Below are 25,365 nucleotides of genomic sequence, written 5' to 3' on the forward strand. Positions count from 1 at the left end.
CCACATTACATCCATGATTTAATCTGCATTGGTGGAAAAATGAGGCGGCCATTTTGGGTTGGGACGCCGGATGGCCAGGTCCAATGCCCAACATTGTTTACATAGTATATCATGATTTAAAACCAACCTTATTTACATAGACAATACTAATGTAGCAATGTGCTTGATTAGATAATGTTACATCATTTTTACAACATAGGATAGACAAACGAACAGTAACTCAGTGTCTCATGTATCCAGATGGTGTTGCATAATATTTACAAAATAGGACAGACAAACAAAACAACAATTCAGTATTTCTTATAGTCAATTATTCACAATGATAGGTGGACCAACCTCAGAGAATTGCAACCTGTCTGTTGATCTCCTCTAACTCGTTGAGCCCCTTATGTGCCGTGTTTAGAAGGTATATCCACCGACACTCTCTTCTGCTTAGAATGCTCTGTAGTTCACCTCCTCGTGGATTTACATGTACCTTTTCCACGACCCACCATCTGATACTGTCAGGTGGGTGTTGGAATGTCGTGAAATGTTGTACCAGTGGAGCTCCCACTGTTTTACATCGTATCCGACTGACATGTTGGAGAATCCTGCACTTGACTCGCTGTATGGTCTGTCCCACATACATGAACCCACAGGGGCACAGGATCGCATAAATTACCCCTGTGGTATTACAGTTGCTATGTGCTTGCAGTGTGTGTGTCTGATCATTATGCGAAAAGGTCGTGCATTCGATGGTGAGGGGGCAAGCTTTACAATTTCCGCATTTTAAATGTCCCAGTACTGGTGGTAATCCCCAAAGTGTAGTTTGAGATGGGGCTGATGTCATAGGGAGGAGTGATTTAATTAGGTGGTCCCTGATACTCTTCCCTTTTCTGAAGGCATGTAAGGGTGTTGGAAGTCCTCCTACCTCATCTTGCACTAAATGCCAATGTCGGTTTATGACTTTCTTGATTTGGTTGCTTTTGGTATTAAACGTAGTGACACAGACTAACCTTTCTTCCCTGTTGTCCTTGTCCTGTACCACGAGCAATTGATCCCTGTGGTTATGCCAGGCTCGTTTACGTGCTTTTTTAAGTAAGCGTAAGGGGTAACCTCTCTCGCTTAGTCTGGCTATCAGGAGCGATGACTCGTCAAAGAAATCCTCCTTCTTGGTGCAATTCCTGCGGAGCCTCAGGAATTGCCCAAATGGGAGGTTATCCCTGAGGTTCCGAGGGTGGTGGCTCGAATACCTAAGCAGCGTGTTGCGCTCACTGCTCTTCCTATACAAAGTAGTGTACAGAAGTCCCTGTTCAGACCTTATTTGTATGTCCAAAAAGTTAATCATATGGTTATCACACTCCAAAGTGAACTGAATGTCGGACATTTGTTGGTTGAGCCAATTATGAAATTCAGTTAGCGATGATTTATTCCCATTCCAGATAAGAAGGACATCATCGATGTACCTAGCCCAAAGCTGGATGTGATCCCTATATGGGTTTTGTTGGCTCAACACAAACAAATGTTCGTATTCGTTCATAAAGATGATGGCTAGGTTCGGTGCAAAGCTCGCCCCCATAGCCACACCCTTAGTCTGTACATAGAAATGACCTTGAAAGATGAAGAAATTTTGTGTCATTGCTATAGTTAAAAGTTTGAGGATAAACTCAGTCGGAACCCTATGTGGAGCTGGTCTCCGATTCAGAACCGCTTCAATGCAATCTAATGCAGCCTGCTGTGGAATATTAGTGTACAAGGCAGTGATGTCCATTGTGGCAAGTAAATTGTTTTTCGGATCATATTGAAGCCCATCTACCAGGTTTATAGTTGCCGTAGTATCGCGTAGATATGTAGGGGTAGCAATTGCAATGGGTTTCAGGAATATATCGATATATTTACACAGTGGTTCTAAAACAGAGCCACACCCTGAAATAATTGGTCTCCCCGGTGGATCATTTAGACGTTTGTGTACCTTGGGGAGCGTGTAAATCGTTGGCATGCGTGGATATTTATTGTTGAGAAAGTCAAATTCCTGTTTTGTGATGTAACCTTTCTGTAATTCCTGGCTGGTTACGGTACCCACTGTTTGACAGATTATCCTGGTCGGGTCCCTTTTTATGAGTTTGTAGTTACCTGTAACCTGCAATTGGGATAATATCTCACTTTTGTATTTGTCAACGTTTTGAATGACATTTGCCCCCCCCTTGTCAGCCGGCTTCACTACAATGTTGGTATTGGCTTTCAAACTGTACAGGGCAGACTTTTCCTGTTTGGTCATATTATAAGGTACATATTGTCTGGTTTTCAATATCTGTTCCACATCCCGTATGACCACCTGTTCATAGGCTAGGATCTTGTTATCAACCATATGTGAAGGCAGATTAAATTTGGATGGGGGTCTCAATCCACTCGCCGAGAAACTTGGGTTATGGAGGACATTTTGGAAGTAGTGTTTTAAACGGACCTTCCTAAAAAATTGCTGTAATTCAATCTTTAGATTGAAATCGTTAGGCATGGCTGTCGGGACAAAAGAGAGTCCTTTGGAGAGCACACTTTGTTCATCTTGAGTCAAGATATGGTCAGACAAATTAATGACCGGGTTTTCTGGTCTATCAACTACCACCTGTAGTGCTGCCGTCTTGTCTGGATCTCGCCATGGGAGTCCGACTGGAATGGTTTCTTGCCCCTGCCTGTGCCTCGGTTCCATGTCACACCCCGTGTTCCCCTGGGTCGTCCCCAGGGACGGCCTCTGCCTCGGGGTCCCCACCATTGTTCCTCGCCTAAAAAAGGTTGTTGATCTTGAAAATTCTGAGCCGAAGAGTTGGACCCTGCACTGGTACCAGGGCGGTCTGGTTCGTTGTCAGAGCCACTGCTGGCTGATGAGCCCGAGAAGGTATTATATTTCCCACGTGCCATAATTACTCAGCTCAGTTCTTGTTCAAACGCGGTGAATTAACACGGGGTTCTCTTTTCAGAGGCCCGACTTTGCCTACATCGATCAAGCGACCCCTCTATTCAAGACAACACAATCTTTCAGGTAATGGATTCCCTTTGTATCCATGATTGTCTGCATACCGCCATAATTTCGGATGCTCCCTTCACCACTTGGTTCTATTTGTTGCAGGCCAATTGATTAATTCACGAGGAGGTGCCTGATTTTGATACTACCCAATACCTAGGATTGGGACCGGAAATTAAGACATGTAGTGCCACATGATAACCCATCGGATAGGAAACCTAACAAGAGCATAGAGGTAATTTATTTAATAATAATATCTCCCGCCTGATGTGTAAACTAGGTCAGTATATGGTTTTACAAATGGGCTCCACTTTGATTTTCCAGACCACTTGGATAACTTCCCTGGAAACGTAAGGACTGAGTCTATGTGGAGTGGGAATCACGACCATTATCTCCTAGAAGGGTAAGCATCCTTGGAATTCTGCCCTTGTTTTTAAGCAACTAGGCAACAGCCCAAACCCTAATGGGTTTTTTATTCTTCACAGGGTCACCAATGAGATCCCTATTGTCCCGTCCCACCTGTCCTGAAGAAGACTCGCATGGCCCAGGAATAAAACGACCGCATGGCCGCTAGTCGAGTCGAAACGTCGACATTTCATTAACTAACCTGGACCACTAACTGTATCACCCTTGTAGATATAGTGCAGACATTTTTTGACATCTGTTGCCTAGTAAAAATTAGGGAAATTATGCTGACTAATTGAAGTGGCCAGGATATATGGTTCCGGCCTTCTTTGGCTGGTGTTTCTTTTGAATTGCTTGAAATATATTTTCTTAAATCTGTGTGATTCCTTTCCGTTCACTTTATCACGCTCACTTTCTTTTGACACCCCTTTTTTGCTTTACTGCACGTTCTTAATACGGGACAATGCATAAAAAAGTACATAATACTGTGAATTGTGCTTTCGCTTCAAAAATCTGACAATAGATTGAAATATTGTATATTGTGTTTCCGTTTCAAATCCCGACAATAGATTAAAATATTGTTTATACATTTTGAGTTTGTTGCTGTTGCCTATTCTCTATTTTTCTTCATTAATTGATCTGGGCGGTTAAAATAACATACGCCTTCCGGTTTATTAAATTGTGATTTTTCGTGTTTAAAATAATAGGTCTCGGACCACTGTTTGTTTATACTAATTTGTTACCCAGGTCCAGTACCGTTTGGGTCACCCCATTTCTTTAATGGCATACGCTTAGTCAGGGCATACTACTCTATCTCTTCCATGATTAAACTAAGGGTGGGTTGAGCTTGTGGAGTTGTGCTCCATGGAATTCTGCGGATTTGTACTCCACGGAATTCTGTGAAGTTGCTGTAAAACTCAGCCGAATCCCATGGAGTTAAGCAAGCAGGCAGAGTACTTGAATGCCTGCCATGATGCACTCTGTTGTAGGGATCCCGCAAGGCTTTTAGTCAGAGAAGCAACTGGGTGCACAGCCTGTATGAGCGCACTAGAAATTGAAATGCTAATTGTCAGGTGGTGCAGATGGGCGAGTGGAGAGTCCTTGGAACCACTCCAAATTCAGAAGACTGGGCTACCAATTGTAGAAATGACGGGGTTGCCAAATGCATTCAAGCAACAGTAGAGCAAATGTTATGTAACATACAACGTTCAGTACAAAAAACAAAGTGACTGAAGATTTTCGGAAACTCCAGTGGAAGATTAGTCCGTTGGCGTCCTTTAATATGTCAAACAACCAGCCGACACGTGTTTCATCGCTATTGCGAATCCTCAGGGCTAAATGGCTGTGTCACAATCAGAAGGTCGCACAGCTGGTGATAATTCTGACCCAGCCGGGCCCGTGACCGTCGATGTACAAGATGAAGAGACAACAGGGTACTGGTCTCCGCACAGTGTGAGGAGGTATGTAAGCAGAAAACGTCCGGAGATTGAAGAGTAGTCTGGATGGTGATGTACAGTAATAACAAAAAGTATCGGTCTCAAAGGGTTTTTGTGTTGTAATATCCCATCCTGGAGTCGGGTACAACTTCAGTTATAACGCGAGGACGCCTGAGTCTCAGTTTCTCCAAGATCGTCGTGTAGCGCGTCCTCTCACCGGGCCGTGTCCCTGTTTGGACCTTCATTGAGAGAAAGAGGCAGCAGTGGTAACCCCAGGAGCATTGAATCCCCCCTCCCCACCTGTGGGGACGACCCAAGGAAACTTGCAGACATCGGAGTAGTGTTGAGGACACCTGGATGATGTCCCTGCAGGACCTCATGTGAGAAACTCATTAATACCCTATTACTGCCCCTGCAGGGCTGTGTGTGCGACACTCACTCGATACAGCCACTGCAGACGCCGGGCCTGCAAGGGTTGGGGCATACACAGAGACCGGCACCAGCAGATCTGAAATACCGAAGTTAGACTGATTGATGGGCTGAAAAGCACTGGGGGAATATACCTGGTATATAGCGCTTCTGAGCCGATATACTTTTCACTTTAATTGGAGTCACAGTTGAACTCCTGAGATTCTGACAATGCGACGTTCAGGTTAAGTCCCACTAGTATAGTGAGTAGGCAATAACCACTATTGCTAGTGAGAGGGGAGTAGGAATCTGGAACCTATCTGTTGAAACACTGGAGCCTTGACCTCAGTGTACTGTGTGTATTGTTAATGAATTACGTTCTTTTTTCATAAATGCAAGTATTTGACTGGCCAATAATTTATTCCTGCTTTTGAACATATTTTGATTTGTGAGTCTATGCTCACCCCCCAGTGTCTTCTTCCCTCCTGAGAAGCCTTGAACTGCTCGACCTGCACTTCCACTGACAGTGAAGTGCTGATGGGTACTTGGCACCGTTGCTCAGGATCCATATTGGGTTGCGCCCTGGGATATCAGCTCCCATGGTTGGGCCCAGTAGCTTCTGCTTGCCCTGTGGCCCTCTGGTGGTGGGGTAGGTTAACCTGTCTCAGAGCCCGGTTCAAAAGTATGTCTTCCCTGCAGCAGTCAATGTGGGGACAGCCACTGGGTTTCCTAAAGCCTGAGGCTGCCCTACTGGAAACCTTTGATAGGTAGCCTGTCCTCAATGGGGCTGCCAACTCCACTGTGCTGGAAGGCCCATTCTGTATATTATGGACCCTCCTATGCTTTTTTTTCTTCCCTGGGTCTGCAATTGCAGAGTGGGACCCGGCAAAAAAAATCAATGTTCTCTGCTCTGTATGCCCCGGAGAAACGTCTTGGTCATAGGGCCATTAATTTTCTCGTATTTTTTGGAAATTAAAACTCACTGTAGTATTTGCAAATGCGGGCTATGTTTCTGAAATAAAACATAAAAACTGACCTGCCACCATCACATGCCAGTTAGTACGCAGTACATATTTGCCCAAAGTGCTCCTGTCACGTTGGTAGGAGCACATTTGTCTATAAGTCCCTACCAAAACGGTGGCATCTTTAATGTTGGAAGCAGCCATGCAAATGAATTACTTTAGCCAAATCATCAGGCTAGTAGAGTGCCTATTGATCTATAAATGATCGAAACATTCTCATCCTGAATGTTGAGCCCAAATTTCACAGTACTCTGCATCAAACACATAAAAATGTGTCATCTAGAAGGGGGCAATTAAGTCCCTTTTGTCCAAGGAGTCGGGTTCATTTTCAATGTGATTAGGACTCTCATGACCCATTCTCATGCCATTTCGCATGCCTTTTCTTCATGATCTGAAAACAACCAATTAACACTCTCTTCAGCAGAGCATCGGTTACATTTTACATCTCACTGTGAGAAAACTCTATTAGGTAAAAATGATTACTTCTGTACCAGTTCAAAGTCCGAGTTATTAAGCTGGATGGTAGATTTTCTGTCCCTAAAATCTTTGCAATCCATGGCGGTCATAGAATCACATTGTATTGTAGTGCAACATTTATATAGTGCATACTTCCCCTATGTGGGGCTCCAAACCACTTGCCTATATGAGCAGCATGCTACACCGTGTAGGGTGTGTGGTTGAAACAATGTTGTATTTGTTTCTTTCCTATGTGGGAAGTGTTTTCATGTCATACCTGATGACTACTGAGGTGCAGTTATCATGTTGTGGGATCAGGGCTTAGCAATGTGTTGGATGATGTAGTGTGAGAGACAGTCATGCAGTTTTATGGTTATAAATATGCTAGCATCTTTCTACAGCTCTGCAGGTTCCTTTATGGTATTTGAAGTGATATATTCTGCTTATCTGGTTATTGCACTGGGTTGTCCAAACTGAGATTGTGTGTACAGCTATGGTCCTGAGCTGGCATGGATGGAAGGAGAGAGAAGTGGAGAGATCTGTTAGGATGGGCCTTTTTATTTACTATCCCATGTCTGATAGTCTTTGTTAGATGTAATGAGGCGTTCAAATTGTATAGATATTTGGGACCTGTAGTGGTGAACTATAATAAAGTCCTCCAAATTGAAGGGATCCATCTCCCATTTCTGGACAGTTACTCCATGGCTGTTTATTTGGTAATGGCTGATGTTTTGGCTGTATATGGCTGGTGATGGACAACCCTCATAACAGATGGCGCTATGGGAACCAAAAGCACCTTGAATAGGATGTGAAGATGGAGAAATGACAGTGTAGGGATTGAAACCTCAGATAATTGCCCTGATGAAGTCCCTTTCAGGGAAAAACATGTTAGTTGGATCTATTAAGATGTTTGGGACTGAATAAAGGACCTGTATTTAAATTTCAGTGTTCTCTGATTCTTTTATAAAAGAAAAGGAAAAGAAGACCTTGTTTACAAAGACTGAAAATAAGAGTGATTACAGCTACAAAAAAATTGAGGGATGTGTATAACAAAAGGAGGATATGTTGTTGCCCTCCTTTCTTGGAAAACCTCATTACATATGTTTTATGTGAATTTTAGAGGTGTAAAGTTATAATTTGTTGCTCACCGCTGCATATTATGGTTTTTGTGTTATTGTGATCCATAACTGATGCAGCAGTAATTTCATGCTAATTTCTCAATGCAAAACCTCATCTATCTCTATTTTACCGCTGAAAAGGTGTTGGGCCCTTGACACCATGTATTACCTTCAGGAGACTTTACATGAACATACCCAGTCAAAATTGCAATTATTATTTAAGACAATGAAGAGAGTTGTTGAGTATTTTAAAGGGTTTTATTTTTTTAGTCAGTTCAGTTCAGTTCTTAAACTTTATTTGATTATTTCATAAAAACAATCATAAAAGCATTCCGAAAAAATGACACATAAAAGTATTAGAAAATAAAAGGATTATGATACAAAAATGGTACAACTCAGGTAGGGGCAAATCATGAACTTAGCAACAACAGGGTTAGAAGGGCACAATATTTAAAAAAAACTTTTTCTAACAGATACTGATTTTAAAATAAAGGTTGCGGTGAAAAAACAAATATCTGGGGTGGCAAGTGCAAAAAGAAATCTCATGGCTTTAACAGTTGAGAATATAGAGTACTTCTTGAACAATGGTTTAAGGTAACAAATACGCAGATGCTTATACAATGGGCATATTAGCATAAAGTGCAGCGTGCTTTGTTTAGTAATTCCATCACACGGACAAGGAGTAGGAGAATAGATTTTCATCCTCGGGAATGCCACCAGGTTATGTACAATACCTAGTCTCAGCCTTGTAAGTACGTACTGGTGAGACTGTCTGGTGATAACTTTCTAATACATAGGCATACTGTACCCTTCCTCTTTCTTGGAATAATAATAAACATGTGTTGAATAATGGCTACATTGTTCTTTACGCCTGTTATAATTATGTCCCAGAAAGACTCTTTTAACCTCCTGCTTCAATAAATCAATGGCACATGAGGGGTCACCGTGGAGGTCCAAGTCAAAGAGTTCCTTAAAGGATGTTAAAACATAATTTAACCACAGGATCTGGCGGGCATTGTACAGGCGTAAACAGTCTTGAATAATTTGCCTGGTAAAACCGGTTTCATCTTTGGACTAAATAGACCTCCAAGCCAAAAGGGGTCTCAATCCTGTTAGGTCGGTTAAGTAATCCAACCCTAACTCTTTGTGGATCAGTTCGGTAGGTGCCGAAGAAGGGAGACAAAGGAGTCTTTTGAGAAATATATTTTCAGCAATTTGCAAATCCCTTTGGGTCCAGTGTCCCCAAACCCCTGAGCCAATAAGGGCACTTCTTAATTTCTTCCCCTGTATAAAATCATTAAAATGGTTCATAGGTTTCTGTAGGCCTATGGGAGTTCTTGAGAGTAAAACTGTGTCATCTGCATAAAGCAGTACCGGGATTGGTTGTCCCTCAACTTGTGGAGCGTCAGCTAGGACATTCTTCAGGTCGGACTCCATAGAGTTTATAAAAAGGGAGAAGAGTAGCGGGGCCAAGACGCAACCCTGCCTAATGCCAGATTTAACCCTAATCTTCCTCGTGCATTCCCCCTCATGTCCATAGCAGATCTGGGCAGATAACTTGCTATAAAGTCTAGCCAGGAAGTGGATTATCGCAGCCGGTGCTCCCATTTCGAGTAGGGTTGACCATAACAAAGTATGATTGACCAGATAGAAGGCACTAGAGAGGTCTGCAAAACAAAGGAACAAAGAACCCTGTTTAGCTTTGGTGTATTTTCCTATTAAAAGATCTAAATTAATACACTGCTCAATAGTGCCAAGGCCCTTCCTAAAACCGTATTGGGAGACAGCAAGGATGTTATTAACTACAGCCCATTCCTCCAGACATAGCAATAGGACCCTGCTCATGATTTTTAAGGAGGAATCCAGGAGGGAGATAGGGCGGTAGTTCTTGGCCTCTCCTCTATCTCCCTTCTTATAAATTGGCTGGATTACAGATTCACTCCAGGTAGAAGGAGTAGTATCGTGACGGCGGCATTAAACACCTGAGTCAAAAAGGGGCTCCTCAGGGCCAGATCAGATTTATATAGGTCGACCGGTACGCCGTCCGGTCCTGGGGCCTTCCCCCCTTTGCTGTTTTGAATGGCTTTGTCTACTTCTTGGAGTGTAATCCCCAGGGGTTGAATAGGTCTGGTAGTATTAGCACAAGGACTATCCTGGGCCTCACTGGCTGGATCAAAAATTCCTGTAAAGTATTGGACCCAGCTTTCTTCACTAACCTGGGCAGTTAAAACTGGAAATGCATCCTTCTGAAGGAAGGGGCTGTTGACAATACTCCAGAATAACTTGCTGTCCCGCAGTTCTGCCGCCTTTGATAGGTCCTCCCAGGCTAGTTCCTGTTTCCTACGGTGCAACTCATGTTTATAAGTAGCCCTGAGGAGTTTTACAGCATCCCTATCTCTAGGGTGATTGGACAGTGCCCTCTTGAGATCTTGTAGCGAGGACGTACAGGCTCTGTCAAAACAACCTAGCGTGGCCCGTTTGGTTATACCCTTAGAAATTGTGAGGGACTTTTTAATTATATCGCCCAGTGTCTCGAAATCAGCAATAATGCAACTTGGGGCAGCATCAGCTTCAAGACAACGAAGTAACACTTCAGAGCCTGCTCCCACAATTTTCCGTAACAGTTTATCGGAATTGTCCCCACACCATTTAATCCGAATGCCATTTTGCCTACAAGGGGCAATCTCATCAACAATCCTACCATTAAAACGGGTGCTAGGACCCCAGATGAGAATTAACATAGTAATGGCATTGTGGTTACTGATTCCAAAATCCATGATGATAGGGACCGTACAGAAAGGGGCAATATGTGCCGATATCAACAGGTGGTCAATAACGGAGGCTGAATTCCTCCCAATGAAAGTCGGGGCAATATTACCCTCTTTATCCAAAGCGGGTTGGTGGATAACCAGGTCAAAATTTAACAGAAGGGTGTTAAGGGAGTCACCATAAGAAGGATGGGTAAAATGGGCCCGATTCTCTCCATTATCACCGTCAAACCCACATATGGTATTATATGAAAAGGGACAGGTTTGAATGTTAAAATTACCCCCAAAATGATGTCACATGGCTTATGGATGTCTCTATAAATTTTATTTACAGCTGACTCGAGATCGTCTACAACAAGGGTACTCAAGGGGTCGAACGTATTATTATAATGATTGATTAACAAAATATCCCGACCCCCTCTATATTCCAACCTGAGTATTTGTGAGTGTAGACCTACGGTGGAGGGAAAACTCACACGTACTGGGAGGTGCACAGACAGTAAAATTACCAACCCACCTTTTGCCCTACCCATGGAGCATTCTTGCGCTAAACAGTTGTATGACACAAAGCCGTCAAAGTGGATATTTGTCGTAACCCAGGTCTCCTGTAAGCAGAGGATGTCAAACCCGGAGATGGATTCCCTCCAGCCCACGCATGACATCCTCTCACGCCAACCGGCAATATTCCAGCTTGTGATCTTAAAGCCTGGGGGACAAGGTACCGGGACAGGCTCCAACAACGTGTGGTTATTTAGGGGTACTGGAGTAGTTAGCGTCTCCTCTGACATATCCAAAACGATTAGTGGATGGTAGGTATCCGCTATGTCAACTTGCACAGAGGGCTCAAAGGGCAACATTTTAGATGTATGGGTGGTTAGCAAGCATTCATCTGGGCACACTACATTAATCACAACTTCTCCATCCAGTAAACCATTAACCATCCCAGGTGGAAAAGACCTGGAATCCATTATAGTGCTGACACGAGGCAAATAATGTTTATCCAACTTCAATAAACATACCTCATACTCATCCAAACCTCTTTGTTCTTGAACAGAATGTTCAGGTAAATTTTCCAACACCTCCTGACCTTCGCCTCCTAAACAATGGGTTAAGAGAGAATACTTTCTTTCTGCACTTAGATTAGTGCCACAAACACGTGCATAATGCGCAAAAATTTTCTTCCATTTACTCCACTTTACTTTAGGTTCTCCTGGATCAGGAAGAAAAAACGGTGGAGTAGTAACATTTTGCATTCTAAAATATAGTTGGGAAAACTTATACTTAATACAAAATGTAACTTATTCTTCAACCAAATTAAGTTGCTAACTAAGTTAGATTTTCAATAAAATATTGTCACTTTTTTTTTATAAATATATTGTCACTTTCTTCTTGTACTTATTGAAACTTTTAAATGAATTCCTTCTCAAAACAAAATTAATCAAATATCAACTTCCTACAAAGGTGCAAATGCACTTGCTTGAAGTCTTCAGAAAAGAATGAACACTTCACTGAACAATGTTTCAAATACGAAGCCTTTCCACTTCCACACGAGAAGATTTAAATTCAATAAATGTTTCCCTTTACACTTTGTTTATAAACATGGGCAGAAGAACACTCCTCTTTGTTTAAAATTGCGAGCGATTTCCTTTCAGGTAGAAGAACACGCCACTGCGTTCCAGCACTCCGATGATCAGGTTACTTCCGTGTTCCAGACGAGAATGCCGCTCTCATCCTCAAATCTCGCGAATGCTCTTGTTCGCCAAAACCGCTATACGCATTCTAATGCGTCATCATTGCACAGCGAGTCTTGAAAGGGAGAAGACTCTTCTAGCTCCACAATTTTCAAGAGATCACCAACGGCTCAATCGAAACTGTCATTTAAAGCAAGCACAACTCTTGGTGAGTCACAGCACAATTGTACTTGATGTATTTCGATTTAATTTTCTTTTAACTACCGAGTCCGTTTTTTAGAAAAATATATTTCTTCTCTGGTAAATAAATTAAATAAAATAACAGCAGCTGGAGAAGTACCCTCTTCTCTTTAAAGAGACTGCCTCTGGAGAAGAATTCTTATTAGACAGTAGTTAATGCCGCTTTTAATTAACAAAACACCTTCCCAATTTTAAACTGCCGCTCGGGAAATTAATTTCTCTCCCTTTCAACACACTGCCGCTGGGGAAGATACGCAGATTATTTCTCACTCTGCCATTGTTAAAGATGCATTCATCCAGATTAAACTTTTAAATACTTTCAAACTTTTAAGTTATAAAAGTCACAATTCCTCCTTTTCTTTCCAAAATGTCAAACTTAGCTTGATGTTGAGGTGCCCTCTTCCTTCGCCTTTTTCACCATCCCACCCTCGTCGCCAATGAAAAGTTCAGTAAAACATAGACATACAGGATTATGGTATGTCAAAGAGGTTTATTCAAATGCACCCCATCCATCAGCTACTGGCAAGCAACTGAACTTCAGGGAACACAAACAGGCATGACATTCTAGGTTCCAAAGAACCTTAAAGCAACAGGGTGAGGAAGACGCTACAGGGGGCTTCAGCTAAGACTACCATATAGCGGTTTGCTTCCGGTGGAAGGTCTGGCAAACGTAGTCTAGGGGCACTAGGTGCTTTAGAAGGGGAGCCTTGTGTGCCATCAACCGTTAGACCATGTGTATAAGAATTACATGGTTGCGGTCCAGATGAGTGTTGCAGGGGTACATTATTACCCTTGATGGAATCTTGGTGGGCTACAGGGGGACCTGTGGGAGGACAAGTTGATTGTTGGGCCTCTTTAACTAGTAGAGGACAAGAAATGGAAGGGGTAGTCAGTAGGGTACTCGGGCTACAAGTTTTATTGGAGTTGGCTAAAATAGTAGCTGTGGCTTTCTCTATGATAGACAATCTGAGTTCTATCCTTTCCATTTTGGCCTCTCGGGGGACTAGAATCGATTTGAAAAGGGAACCAAGACTTTCAATAGAGACCTCGCTACTAGACAGGGTTTGGGTTGGATTCGTAGGATCGGGGGTGGGGTCATGGTGTAACTTTGCTGTTTTCGATTTTCTACCAGCTTTCTTGTTATATGACCTTTTGCGTTTAGAAGTAGCCCCTTCCTTAACCCCCTGAAACATTGTATTATTGGCAGTATCGTCGGGTACAGAAGCAACAGATACATTGTTTATATCAAGGACTAGATTAATTTCAGGTAAAATTTCGTTAACCAAAATATCCAGTTCCGCTGAAGCTTGATTATCAGCTTCAGAAAGGGGTGCTTGATCAACCACAACCGAGGTAAAAATATCGACAGGTCTTTCGGGTGTTTTGGCATTAGCTATTGTCCCCAGGGAAGATCTCTTGATAGCCAACAGTTCTTTGGACAAGCGTTTCTCAAGAATATTAATTTCAGTATCTATAATGGTGTTCGCTCTGATGAGGAATTTTTCTATACCTCCAGCTGCAGATCCTCTAACGAGCCAGGACTTACTCCTCGTTTCACGACCAGCCATAAGAGCCCAGAAAAGTTTGCAGGTGGTTGAAAGAGATGTAAAAGGGGGGGCCCGGTCCGGTCACTACCGGTCACGAACGGGCACAAACGGGCCCGCCATTGGCCCAGGCTTAGCCCGTGCGCGGTCCCGCGTCTCGGGAAGAAGATGAAATTATAAGGAGGCAGGCGGGGGCGTGTCAAATGCGGGAAGAGGCAGCAGGTGTGTAGCAAGTGGCCTGCTGGGCCTCGCAGTCCCACAGATTCCGCAGAGTCAGAGAAATCAGCCCCGATGTCCGGTGAACGGCACCCGCGAAGTTTAGGTTTTCTCTGACCCTTTATTTATTAGTAAAGTGTCAATCAGGTTATAGAATTTGGAAAATAGGAAAAATAGCATTAATACAGAACATATTACAGTCTGCATATAAGCATCACATGTAGAAAAGAAAATGTGGCGCAAAATATCAGTCAAAACTCTTAAAGAGTTTCTAAGTAAAACAGTGGGTTTGCAAGGCTAATAGTTGGCAAAAATCTCCCATAAAGAGAAATAAATGCATAAGACAAATAAATCTTTTCAAAACTAATTAATTAGTCAAAGCAGAAACTTAAAGTTTTAGCATCTAATTCTAAAAAACGTTTCTATTTGTTGCTGCTCTCTGCATCTCTGCCACTCTGAGCTACACAAAGAGTGAGAAAGCCTGCCCTTCACTGACCACAGAGCAATGTGATCTGGCTTGCCAAAAATATGACGTACAAGGACTTCCCTAGAAAATATGAGTAAACGAACCCCCCTCCTGACTCTCCTTGGAAGCAATCTCACCCTAGGCCGCAACCGTGACTATCACGTACCTAACCCATATGAATGTCTGGGTCTAATCTGCTGCCTTTCCTCTCTCCTCCCTCTCTAACAGAGGCCCCCTGGCTTAAAGAGAAAAAAGCCTAATGAGCCTAAAAGCCAACCACGCCTCCAAAGAGGTTATTATTTATACTCTAATTCTTGGCAGACTACACAACATGTTGCATTTTCAGAAAAGCTTGTACCTGATTGGTTAGCCACGATGGCAAGAGGTTTCATCATCCTGATCTCATTCTAAATTCTAGAGCATACCAGTTTTAACAAAATAAGCGCAAATGATTAAATACATTTATATGTTTTGCAACATTTACTAGGAAAAAGGTTTCTACCTTTTTCCCTTCCTTCCTGTCATATCCTAGGCAGGATTGATACTTTAACTAACACTGGTACATTGGCACATTCACAAGAATGTACAGTTCACAGTGGCCGTGACTCCTTCGTGTCTGGAGGCAAGCTGGTACAATCTGCGCATGATCTCTTCTTTTAATGCAAGTCACAGCCTTGCTGGATTCACATGTGACAATGTTTTCTTAGGTTCAAAAAAGCAAAACAAACACAAAAGAGTATTAACTTTATGTAAATTACCCCATTATGTTTCTCAACTCCATACTAATATCCTTCATAAAAGATTTCCTAGCAAAGCTATTAGTTTAAAGCAGATTTTTCTATTATGTGTGCACAACATGCAAAAACAAATAATGTGGCACATAGCATTATTATGCATTAGTGTTCATCTCAAAAGTGCACACAGTTAATAATGTTTTAGCTAGCTTTTCATGCAAAAAAGCGTTTAGCCCCATGTGTAGTGTTTGGTGCATTATTAATTAACACACATTATAAAACTGAAATTGTTATCTAAATATGCTATAAAACCAAAGTCTTTTAAGTCAGGGACAGGGGGGTAGAATAGAAGGAAAAGAGCTGGGAAAAGAGAACACATTCTATGGTTATTCTTCACTACTAAAAAGACCACTTAAATCACAAATTTTCTCTACACTGCAAAAACACATGTTATTTCAGCAAAAGCATTTCAGACTGACTAGGCCTCATTTCATGTCTCATGTGCCATGTGTTTTAACTTGCACCAAAATGTGCGTGTCAATTTAAATGCAGTCTGTCTGAAGCACAAAAATAAAGCAATGCCTGACTGCAGATGAAATCTGCTCCATCACTTTGACAATCCTTTGCATGTATATTTTCTGTAGGAAGGGAGGAGTGTAATGGTTAGACATACTGTGAATGCTTTAACCACTTTTATTGTATGAGGTATGTGATGAGTGATGAAATGTAGTGTACATGAGATTGGTTAGGGAGAGAGATTCTTCCATCAGAATGCAAGTGGAGTGCTCTGTAGGAGTTGAGTAGATGTAAGAAGAGCACTAGTTCAATCTGTTAATAGCCATGTTTACATCATTGCTGAAGTTCAATGTCCACATGCTGTATTATTAGGTATATAGAAGTACAGTTAATTGACTCAGTAAGTTCCTAAAATAAACAGGCACACCCCACAGGAGCTATGATGTTATCCGTAGTTCAATGTATATCCAGCTCACTGACAGACTCACTGTTACAACGTCCAGTAACAACTTCCCATGTCAACACACATTGACACCAACATCAATAATTGCACTATGCAGGAACACATTTATCCTAACTATTCTCACTCATCAACAATAAGGGCATGATACACAGGTACACTATATCGTAAATTATTCAAGTATTTGATCTGCACACACTATGAAAGTAATACAAACATCACAAAATAATACTGAGCGGAGTGGTAGAGTATCATCAAATGCTAAATTAAAATGTTTTCCCTTTGTGTAGAGTTATAGCAACCTACAACAACAAGGAAAGACATGTTTACCCTATAAACATAAACAAGTGCTGAGAGCACTACTCACTGTGCTCAAACCAAACAGAAAATGTGATGCAACAGTAATTGCTAGCATCAACCATGAAAGATAAAATGTTAGTCCGAAGACTTCATAGCAACACACTTTGGCAAGGCCCTCTATGGGCTGAAATTCCAATCCGCCAACACCCCTTCCCCCTGGATATCATCCTCTTATGTTTAAAGAATAATTCTTAGGCCTGTAGTTTCAAGGTTGCTTCACACCATGAGGGTTCCCTCTAACTGGCTATTGCCTTCAAATGTAAAGTTTAAACTCTGAAAGCTAGTCTGATAAAATCCTGTATTACTCTAACTGGCTATATATTGTTTTTGAATCGCCCTCGACCCGCCCCCCCCCCTCTCCAGGTTCCAAGAAGTAGTCCCCCCCCACAGTTTTGAGTTCAGGTTTTAATTTGTGAGTTTGATGCAGACATACTCCTCACACGTAAGGCATGCAGCGTAAGGGGACATGTAGACGAATATGGGGATGACCGAAACTCCTCCTTCTGCTGCCACGCGGTTCATGGTACTTGATAGAGTGCGTCACTCTCTTGTGTATAATCCATTCCCGCACCCGCGGCTCCACGAGCGAACACGCACTCTTCCACCGGACAGAGTGACACCCACTGTGTAACAGTTATGATGTATTTGTGGACATTATGAAAACCTTTCTTTATGTGTAATAACCAACACGTGTTTGCAACGCTGCCCCCACGGGGGACATTGTAATCACAAACCCTTAATAAAAAGATATAAACAAAAAAATATATTGTTTTTGAATGCCACCCAATTTCTACAGATGTATGTGTTTTTCAATTTTGGTAGGAATATGCCACCTATATCTCGTTATATCATTCTACAATTTGCTCACAGTATGTTACTACTGTATTTAATGCCTATTTATCCACATTATTCAAATGCCCATATGAACATTGTAACCTGTTTTAAGTATATATTGTTTGTTTATCCCTACTTTTGATTAGTTTTATTTTATTTAAAATTATCTAATATTTCACTTGTGACTCCTAAACTTTGCCTTATGCAAAGTGCTCCTGTAATCCTTTGGGTCTAGTTTGCACTACAGAAAATGGTTAATAAACAAATAAATAAATCAACAAAAATATGTATATTATATGAAAGACCCTATCTTGCCTCTGCACAAAATCAATACATAAGGTATGATCAAACGGCGCTAAACTGCACAAAAGTTTGGAATCCATCAACAAATTGGGCTTCTCATATGTGGACTACAAAAAGAAATCCAGAAAAAAATACCTTCAAATTTGTATAACTTGCACACTTCCATTCACAGTGCATTCAGCTCGGTAGCCACACTACAATAACTACTACTCATCACTCTACCTTGCACCTTGTATTCACAAAAGATTTGATTTAAAATGTCATCACTGTTCTTATAAATACTATTGATTTACATGATATAAGAGAGATAATAAACAAATATATACGTACTGAATGGAGAAGGTGTGAGTTATAGTTAATGTAATGTGGCTATTGAGTGAAATCCACTGTGTACGGGGGTGTGATAGTTATAATAATTTGAAGGTGCCACATAAATTATTAATCAAAGGTTTAAGTATAGGTTTAGAAATGCAAATCTTTGTGTAACTGTAACTTTTGTTTGTAGGTAAAAAAAAAATTGTATATTAATTGAAAGGTGCTGCATAAATTATAATGTTAAGGTACAACTTAAGAATTTCTAATGTTTGTGTATTTTAAGTATTCTTTTCTAGAAAGAGTAAAGTTTTCCTAAATATAACAAAGGGTTAACAGTTGCTTTTTTCATTGAATTTCAAAGTTTTGTTTTATTTCTAATAAAAACAAAATTGAAATCAAGTGGAGTGCCATTAAGTGGAGTGTGGTACACTAGAGTGGAAGAGAGTGTTGTGTAGTGTACTGTCGTAGAGTATTGTGTTAAGGAGTGGAGTAGAGTAGAGTAGGTAGTGTACAGTGAAGTAGGGCAAAGTGGAGTGGGGTACAGGGGAGTGATGTAAAATAGAGTGGAGTAGAGTAGAATGGAGTGGTGTAGAGTGGAGTGGAGTAGAGCGAGTGGTAGAGTATCATCGAGTAGAGCAGAGTGAGTGGAGTAGAGTGGTTTAGCGTACAGTGGAGAAAATTGTTAAATAGTGTAGTGGCATGCTGTATAGTACAGCGGAATGGAGTGCACCAGAGTGGACTGGTAGTGTAGAATTGAGTACATTGTTATAAATTGGAGTGGTATCTTATACAGTACAGTGAACTGGTGTGTTGTAGAGTGTTCAAAAGTATTATAGAGCGGAGTAGAGTGTTGTACATTTGGGTATAGAGGTGTAGAGTGGCATACAGTGTTTTATAGTGGCACAGAGTTTGATAGTCTTGTAAGGTGGAGTTGCGTAGAGTGGAGTACAGTGTGGTTTAGAGGGGTGCTGTAGAGATTGAGTGTTATACAGTATGGTTGAGTTGGATAAAGTGTTGTGCAGTGGAGAAGAGTGTAGTGTAGTCCAGTGGAGTGGTGCATCATAGAGTGGAGTAGGAGGTTCTACAGTACAGTGGTGTGAAATAGAGTACAGTGGAGTGGTGTAGTATACAGTGGATTAAAGAGGTGTAGAGTGGTGTGTAGTACAATGTACTGGACTGCTGTGTTGTAGCATTGAAAAGTGTTGAAGTGTGAAGTAGAGTGGAATAAAGTGTTGTACAGTGGAGAAGCATGGCATACAGTATGGTAGAGTGGAGTGGGATCGACTGTCGTAGAGTTGAGTGACATAGAGTAGCATACAGAGAAGTGCCGTAGAGTGCTGTAGTGGAGTACAGTGAAGTAGTGACTAATAGAATAGCGTATATTAACTTGGGGGAAACGGCATAGAGGGAGTTGTGTAAAGTGTCATAGAGTGGAGTAGAGTGTTGTACAGTAGCATTGAGAGAAGTATATTGCTGTACAGGATAGTGCTATACAGTGGGGTATAGTGTGATACAGTGGAGGGCCAAAGCCTGTTGTTGAGTGGAGCATAATGTTGTTGGGTGGAGCCTAGTGTAGTGCCATGGACTGGTGTTGGGTAGACTAGAATGACATACAATAGAGCAGTGTACAGTAAAGTGCCATAGAGTTGAGTGAGATATAGTTCGATAGCGAACAGTGGAGTGGCATGGAGTGGAATAGCATGGAGTGGAGAGGGGTACAGTGGAGTTACATATGGTGGAATAGCGTAGGGGACAGTGTCAGAGTGGCGTGGTGCGCAACATTATGTCTTTGACTGCAGTGGTGTAGAGTGTAGTGGAGTACAGGGGAAAAGCATACAGTGGAGTACTGTAGAATTGAGTGGGGTAGAGTGGAGTGCATACAGTGGAATAGTGAACACTATAGTAGCATACACTAAAATAACGTACAGTAAAGTAGAACAGAGTGGAGTGGTGTACAGTGGAGCAGTAGCATCGAAATAACGTATCATAGAGTAGCATGGAGTGGCGTAAGGTACAATGAGGTATAGTGGAGTAGTATACAATGACATAGCATTTAGTGTGTTTGCATACAGTGGAATAGTTTATAATGGAGTGGCACAGAGTCAAATAGGGTAGAGTTGAGTGGTGTAGAGTGTAGTTGCCTTCAGTCGACTAGCATATAGTGGAGCAGCTTAGAGTGCAGAACAGTGCAGTACGTAGAGTTAAATAGCATAGAGTGGAGAGTTGTAGAATGGAGTGGCATACAGTTGAGTCGTGTAGAGTAGAAATGCGTACAGTGGAGTGAAAAAGAGTGGAGTAGTATGAAGTGTAGGATGCTAGAGTGTACTAGTGTACAGTGGAGTCGTGTAAAGGGCAGTGCCGTAGAGTGGAGAGGCATGCAGTGGAGTGAGGTACAGTGTAGTGGCATGCAGTACAATAGCATAGAGTGGAGTGGCATAGAGTGGAGTGACATATAGTTAAGTGTCCTACAGTGGAGGGTCAAAGAGTTTAATAGCTTAATGTGAAGTGGCGAGAGTAGAGTTGCATACAGTGGAGTAGCATAGAGCGCAGTGGCATACACTGGAGTGGCACAGAGGAGTGGCATTGAGTGGAGTGCATAGAGTGGAGTGGGGTAAAGAAGAGCAGAGGGTAGTGGTGTACAGTGGAGTGGCATATAGAAGAACGGAATTGAGTGGAAAGCTGTTCAATAGAGTTGGATACAGTGGAATAGTTTAGGATGGATTACGGTACAGTGCAGTTCCATAGACTAAAGTGTTGTACAGTCGAGCAGCATACAGTTGAATAGCCTGCAGTGTATTGGTGTACTGTGCAGTGGCATACAGTGTAGTGCGTTAGAGTGGTGTTCAGTGGAATAGCGTGGAGTGGAGTGGCATGGAGTGAAGTGGTGTACAGCAAAGTGTTCTGTAGTTTATTGAAGTAGAGTGGAGTGAAGCACAGTATAGTGGCTAACAGAGGACTAGAGTAAAGTGGAGTGGCATACACTGGACTGGCATAGAGTAGAATAGTGTACTCTGAAGTGGGGTAGAGTGGAGACTTTGAGAACCCATTCTTATTACTCATTCATTGCAAGCTCTGGAAGATTAATCTAAGTATCAAGATAGATGAACGTCATATCCATCACTGAAACCCAAACTTTTTTTTAGACAAAATGTACACCCAAAGGTTCACACAGTGCCTGCAGGGACAAAGAGATGGCAATTAGGCAGATATGAATCTGCTATACAAATTGATTATTATGCCCTGATCTATATAATGTCATTCCACGCATTTACATCAATCCAAACTGATAATTTAAAGAGAAAAGAGAAGCAAATCACCTCTCATTTTTTTTATATAATAGCATGAATATCTTTTATATTACATATAGCAGAACTATATCTCAGCATGGGTAAACACATAAGCAACACACTTACGTATACTCTGTATACACACATGGATAAACAGAACTGAAAAGACAGCCCCAAAGTACCGTATTAATATAATATCAAAAGAGATATTGTACCCTCAATGAAACACCTAGGGTGACCAGCATTAAGATAATGCTGCCGGCAAAAGTATCTTAACAGGCTAGTCCTACCTAAGGAAGACCTACTTGAAAAAGAACCCTTGCCAGCAGTAAGCTCTTACGACTACACTTGGTCTAGAAGGGCAGGATGAATATAGTAATGCAATCTCCTGGAAAATACTCAAAAAGTGAACCTAGCTGGAATATTTGTCCACTTGGCATATGAGCCAAAATCCAATCTGACGGTAAGGCAGACAAGGCCTGAATATACAAATTATTTTCTGTAAGAACACACAAAGTACCAGATCAGACGTTCACACTGTGATCCCTAAAAGGGCTGTAAGGTACAGAAACTAGCAAATGCTTATATGGCTGAGATACCCGCCACCCCCTCTCAACACAATCCCCAAAAGGAAGGGAAACCGGAAACTGTTCTTAAAGTTTTTGGATGTGGGATGGAGTGACCATCCCGGCCGTATTTATTAAAACAAAAGATTAAAACATTAAACGTTTTCATGTTATGTACAATTTCATTATCACATTACGATGTTTGGCTAACCTTAACATAATCTCTAATACAGAGGTTCTCCTAGCCGAACTAGCATCCTACAAAACATTCTCTAAGAATACTGAAATTGTACATCCTAACGTTTAAGGGCCAACGGCAAGGTCATAACCGGTGTCAAGATCCCTAACCAGACTTACCCCTCCCACTTAGGAGGGGCGATGGCACAGGGGCTTACCACAAGTGCAACTACTAACAATTTCCCTTGACTTGACGGGGGCACTTAAGACTCGACGCCATTTAAAGGTCGTTCGAACACTTGTGTGTGGTATCTAGAAGGTATCGTTGACCTCTCCCCACCCCACACAACTTACCGCATCTGCCGTCGCAGATGACACTAGCCCCGGGAAATTCCCCAGGAGGGGGCTGTAACCCCTCCTACAAAGGAAGGGGCCTTGACCGCCTTTCCTTTACTTCCGGCGACCCGCCCTTAGACGGGACCGCCTCCCCACTGAGGGGCCAATGGCCACCTCTCCCGAGCGCTCCCATCCGTGTTGGGTGACGCCCACTCATAGGGATCTACCAATTAGTGCTCACCGATCATGACCTTACCGCCTACCAAAAAATAAATACGACAGTTCTTCAACCTATGAAAACATTGGTCGCTACGACCGAAGGAACATGCTAAAAATGCAACATCACATCAAATCACTTTAATCATAACAACCTAAACGATATTCACCATCTTTATTAACTACAAACTGCTACTGTTATAGCCTGTAAACGAAACGGAAAAACAAACTTATCAATTCACTTTATTGCACAACAACTTTGCTGTCCTCAGGGGCTGGTGGGTGGGTCAAAATTGGCTCTTCGTTCCGTCCCGAGCTCACGTGTAGCGAGGAGGTGCAGCTTCGGAGCACAAGAACAAGAGGACGTCTTCTGGTCTTGCGCCTTCTTTTATCCGTCTTCAGGGCGGGCGAAAACCCGCCCCTGCCCGCCCCGGGGGCGTGGCTGGCTGCGTCGGTGTCTAGGCCAGCCCACTCTAGGGCGGGAAAAGGCGCGCCCCGGCTACGCCGCTTCGGGCATACCAGCCGAGACGCGCCTCCCGCCCAAAAATGGCTTCCCGGGGGGATCGAGGCACTCATCCATACGTTCGGGGGGACCGAGTGGTCGCCCCTTTCCATATGGCTGAGATACCCGCCACCCCCTCTCAACACAATCCCCAAAAGGAAGGGAAACCGGAAACTGTTCTTAAAGTTTTTGGATGTGGGATGGAGTGACCATCCCGGCCGTATTTATTAAAACAAAAGATTAAAACATTAAACGTTTTCATGTTATGTACAATTTCATTATCACATTACGATGTTTGGCTAACCTTAACATAATCTCTAATACAGAGGTTCTCCTAGCCGAACTAGCATCCTACAAAACATTCTCTAAGAATACTGAAATTGTACATCCTAACGTTTAAGGGCCAACGGCAAGGTCATAACCGGTGTCAAGATCCCTAACCAGACTTACCCCTCCCACTTAGGAGGGGCGATGGCACAGGGGCTTACCACAAGTGCAACTACTAACAATTTCCCTTGACTTGACGGGGGCACTTAAGACTCGACGCCATTTAAAGGTCGTTCGAACACTTGTGTGTGGTATCTAGAAGGTATCGTTGACCTCTCCCCACCCCACACAACTTACCGCATCTGCCGTCGCAGATGACACTAGCCCCGGGAAATTCCCCAGGAGGGGGCTGTAACCCCTCCTACAAAGGAAGGGGCCTTGACCGCCTTTCCTTTACTTCCGGCGACCCGCCCTTAGACGGGACCGCCTCCCCACTGAGGGGCCAATGGCCACCTCTCCCGAGCGCTCCCATCCGTGTTGGGTGACGCCCACTCATAGGGATCTACCAATTAGTGCTCACCGATCATGACCTTACCGCCACAGGTCCGGATAGTTGACCGGCTATCCGGACCCCCCACAAAACTCCTACCTAAAGGTCATGTTCCAAAGATTTTAACCAGGCTAGGAAGTCTCCTATGAGTAACTCATTCCCCGCCCTCGACAAATGCACACCATCCCCCAGATACATACTGTCATCATTAATACAATTATGCGAGATCGAATGCAATGCCTTGGAACGGAACAACCTACTCACTTTGTTATTCAATTTTCTAACCGAATGATTCAAAGCAGGGATCGAGATAGCCCCCCGCCACACTTTTCGTGGGATCATATGAGACCATGCGATTAGGCACCCCGGAACTCTCCTCGCTAACCAACTTACCGTGGAAAGCATAGCCTCCAGGAGAAGTCGTCTACCGGTGGTGACCAAATCATTGCCCCCCAAATGCACTATGACTATGGACGGCGGTGACCTCATCCGCTCTAACAAGCCCTCAAAAAATTCCTGAAACTGGTCAATACAGAGACCGCCCCTTCCGTAGAAGGACACTCTGTACCCGTATTCCTCAGGTACGTGAACCATGTCACCTGCTTTGAATACGTCTGCAGCCCGTCTCACGTATGAGTGGCCCACGACCCAAACCTCCTTCCTCACAGCCGGTGACGTGCGACCGCTGACCTGGTGTTGGGTCGACTGCTCAGTCTGCCCTGCCGCGTAGGCTTGCGCAACTGAAAACAAACAAAAACAAGAGGCGTGAGTACATGATTACAGTTTCACAACATGTGCAATCGCACGTACCTCTTATAACAATTGGAGGACCAGCGCCCCACACGTTTCACTTGTTCTACATTAAGACCTCTGGCTGTAGCTTCAGTGGCAGCCCCTATACGAAAGGAGTGGGTCCCAAATTCGCCCGGGTCCAAGCCCGCTGCAGCAATGGCCATTGCAAGCACCCGTTGAAACTGAAACCTCGTCAGCGGGGTGGCGTCTGCATGCCTCAACAATGTCCCTCCCCATGATGCCACCCTTCGTGCTAGGTAATCTTCTAAGCACTGTACCGGACACATGGATGAGTCGAGGTTCCTGCGGATGATCGTGCAGTCCCCTCTCCCATCTTGGTCAGTCTTGGACCTGAGAAAGGAGACAATCATCGCATCACCCC

General features: G+C 42.9%; 1 protein-coding gene across 1 annotated transcript in view; it reads left to right on the plus strand.

Annotated features, from left to right (window-relative positions):
* LOC147691769 (solute carrier family 22 member 6-A-like) overlaps nucleotides 1–25,365 on the plus strand; it is a 557,304-nt gene that overhangs the window by 466,705 nt on the left and 65,234 nt on the right. The window lies entirely within an intron of this gene.

The sequence above is a fragment of the Lissotriton vulgaris genome, chromosome 9 (genome assembly GCF_964263255.1).
Source record: "Lissotriton vulgaris chromosome 9, aLisVul1.2, whole genome shotgun sequence".
Lineage (NCBI taxonomy): Eukaryota > Metazoa > Chordata > Amphibia > Caudata > Salamandridae > Lissotriton > Lissotriton vulgaris.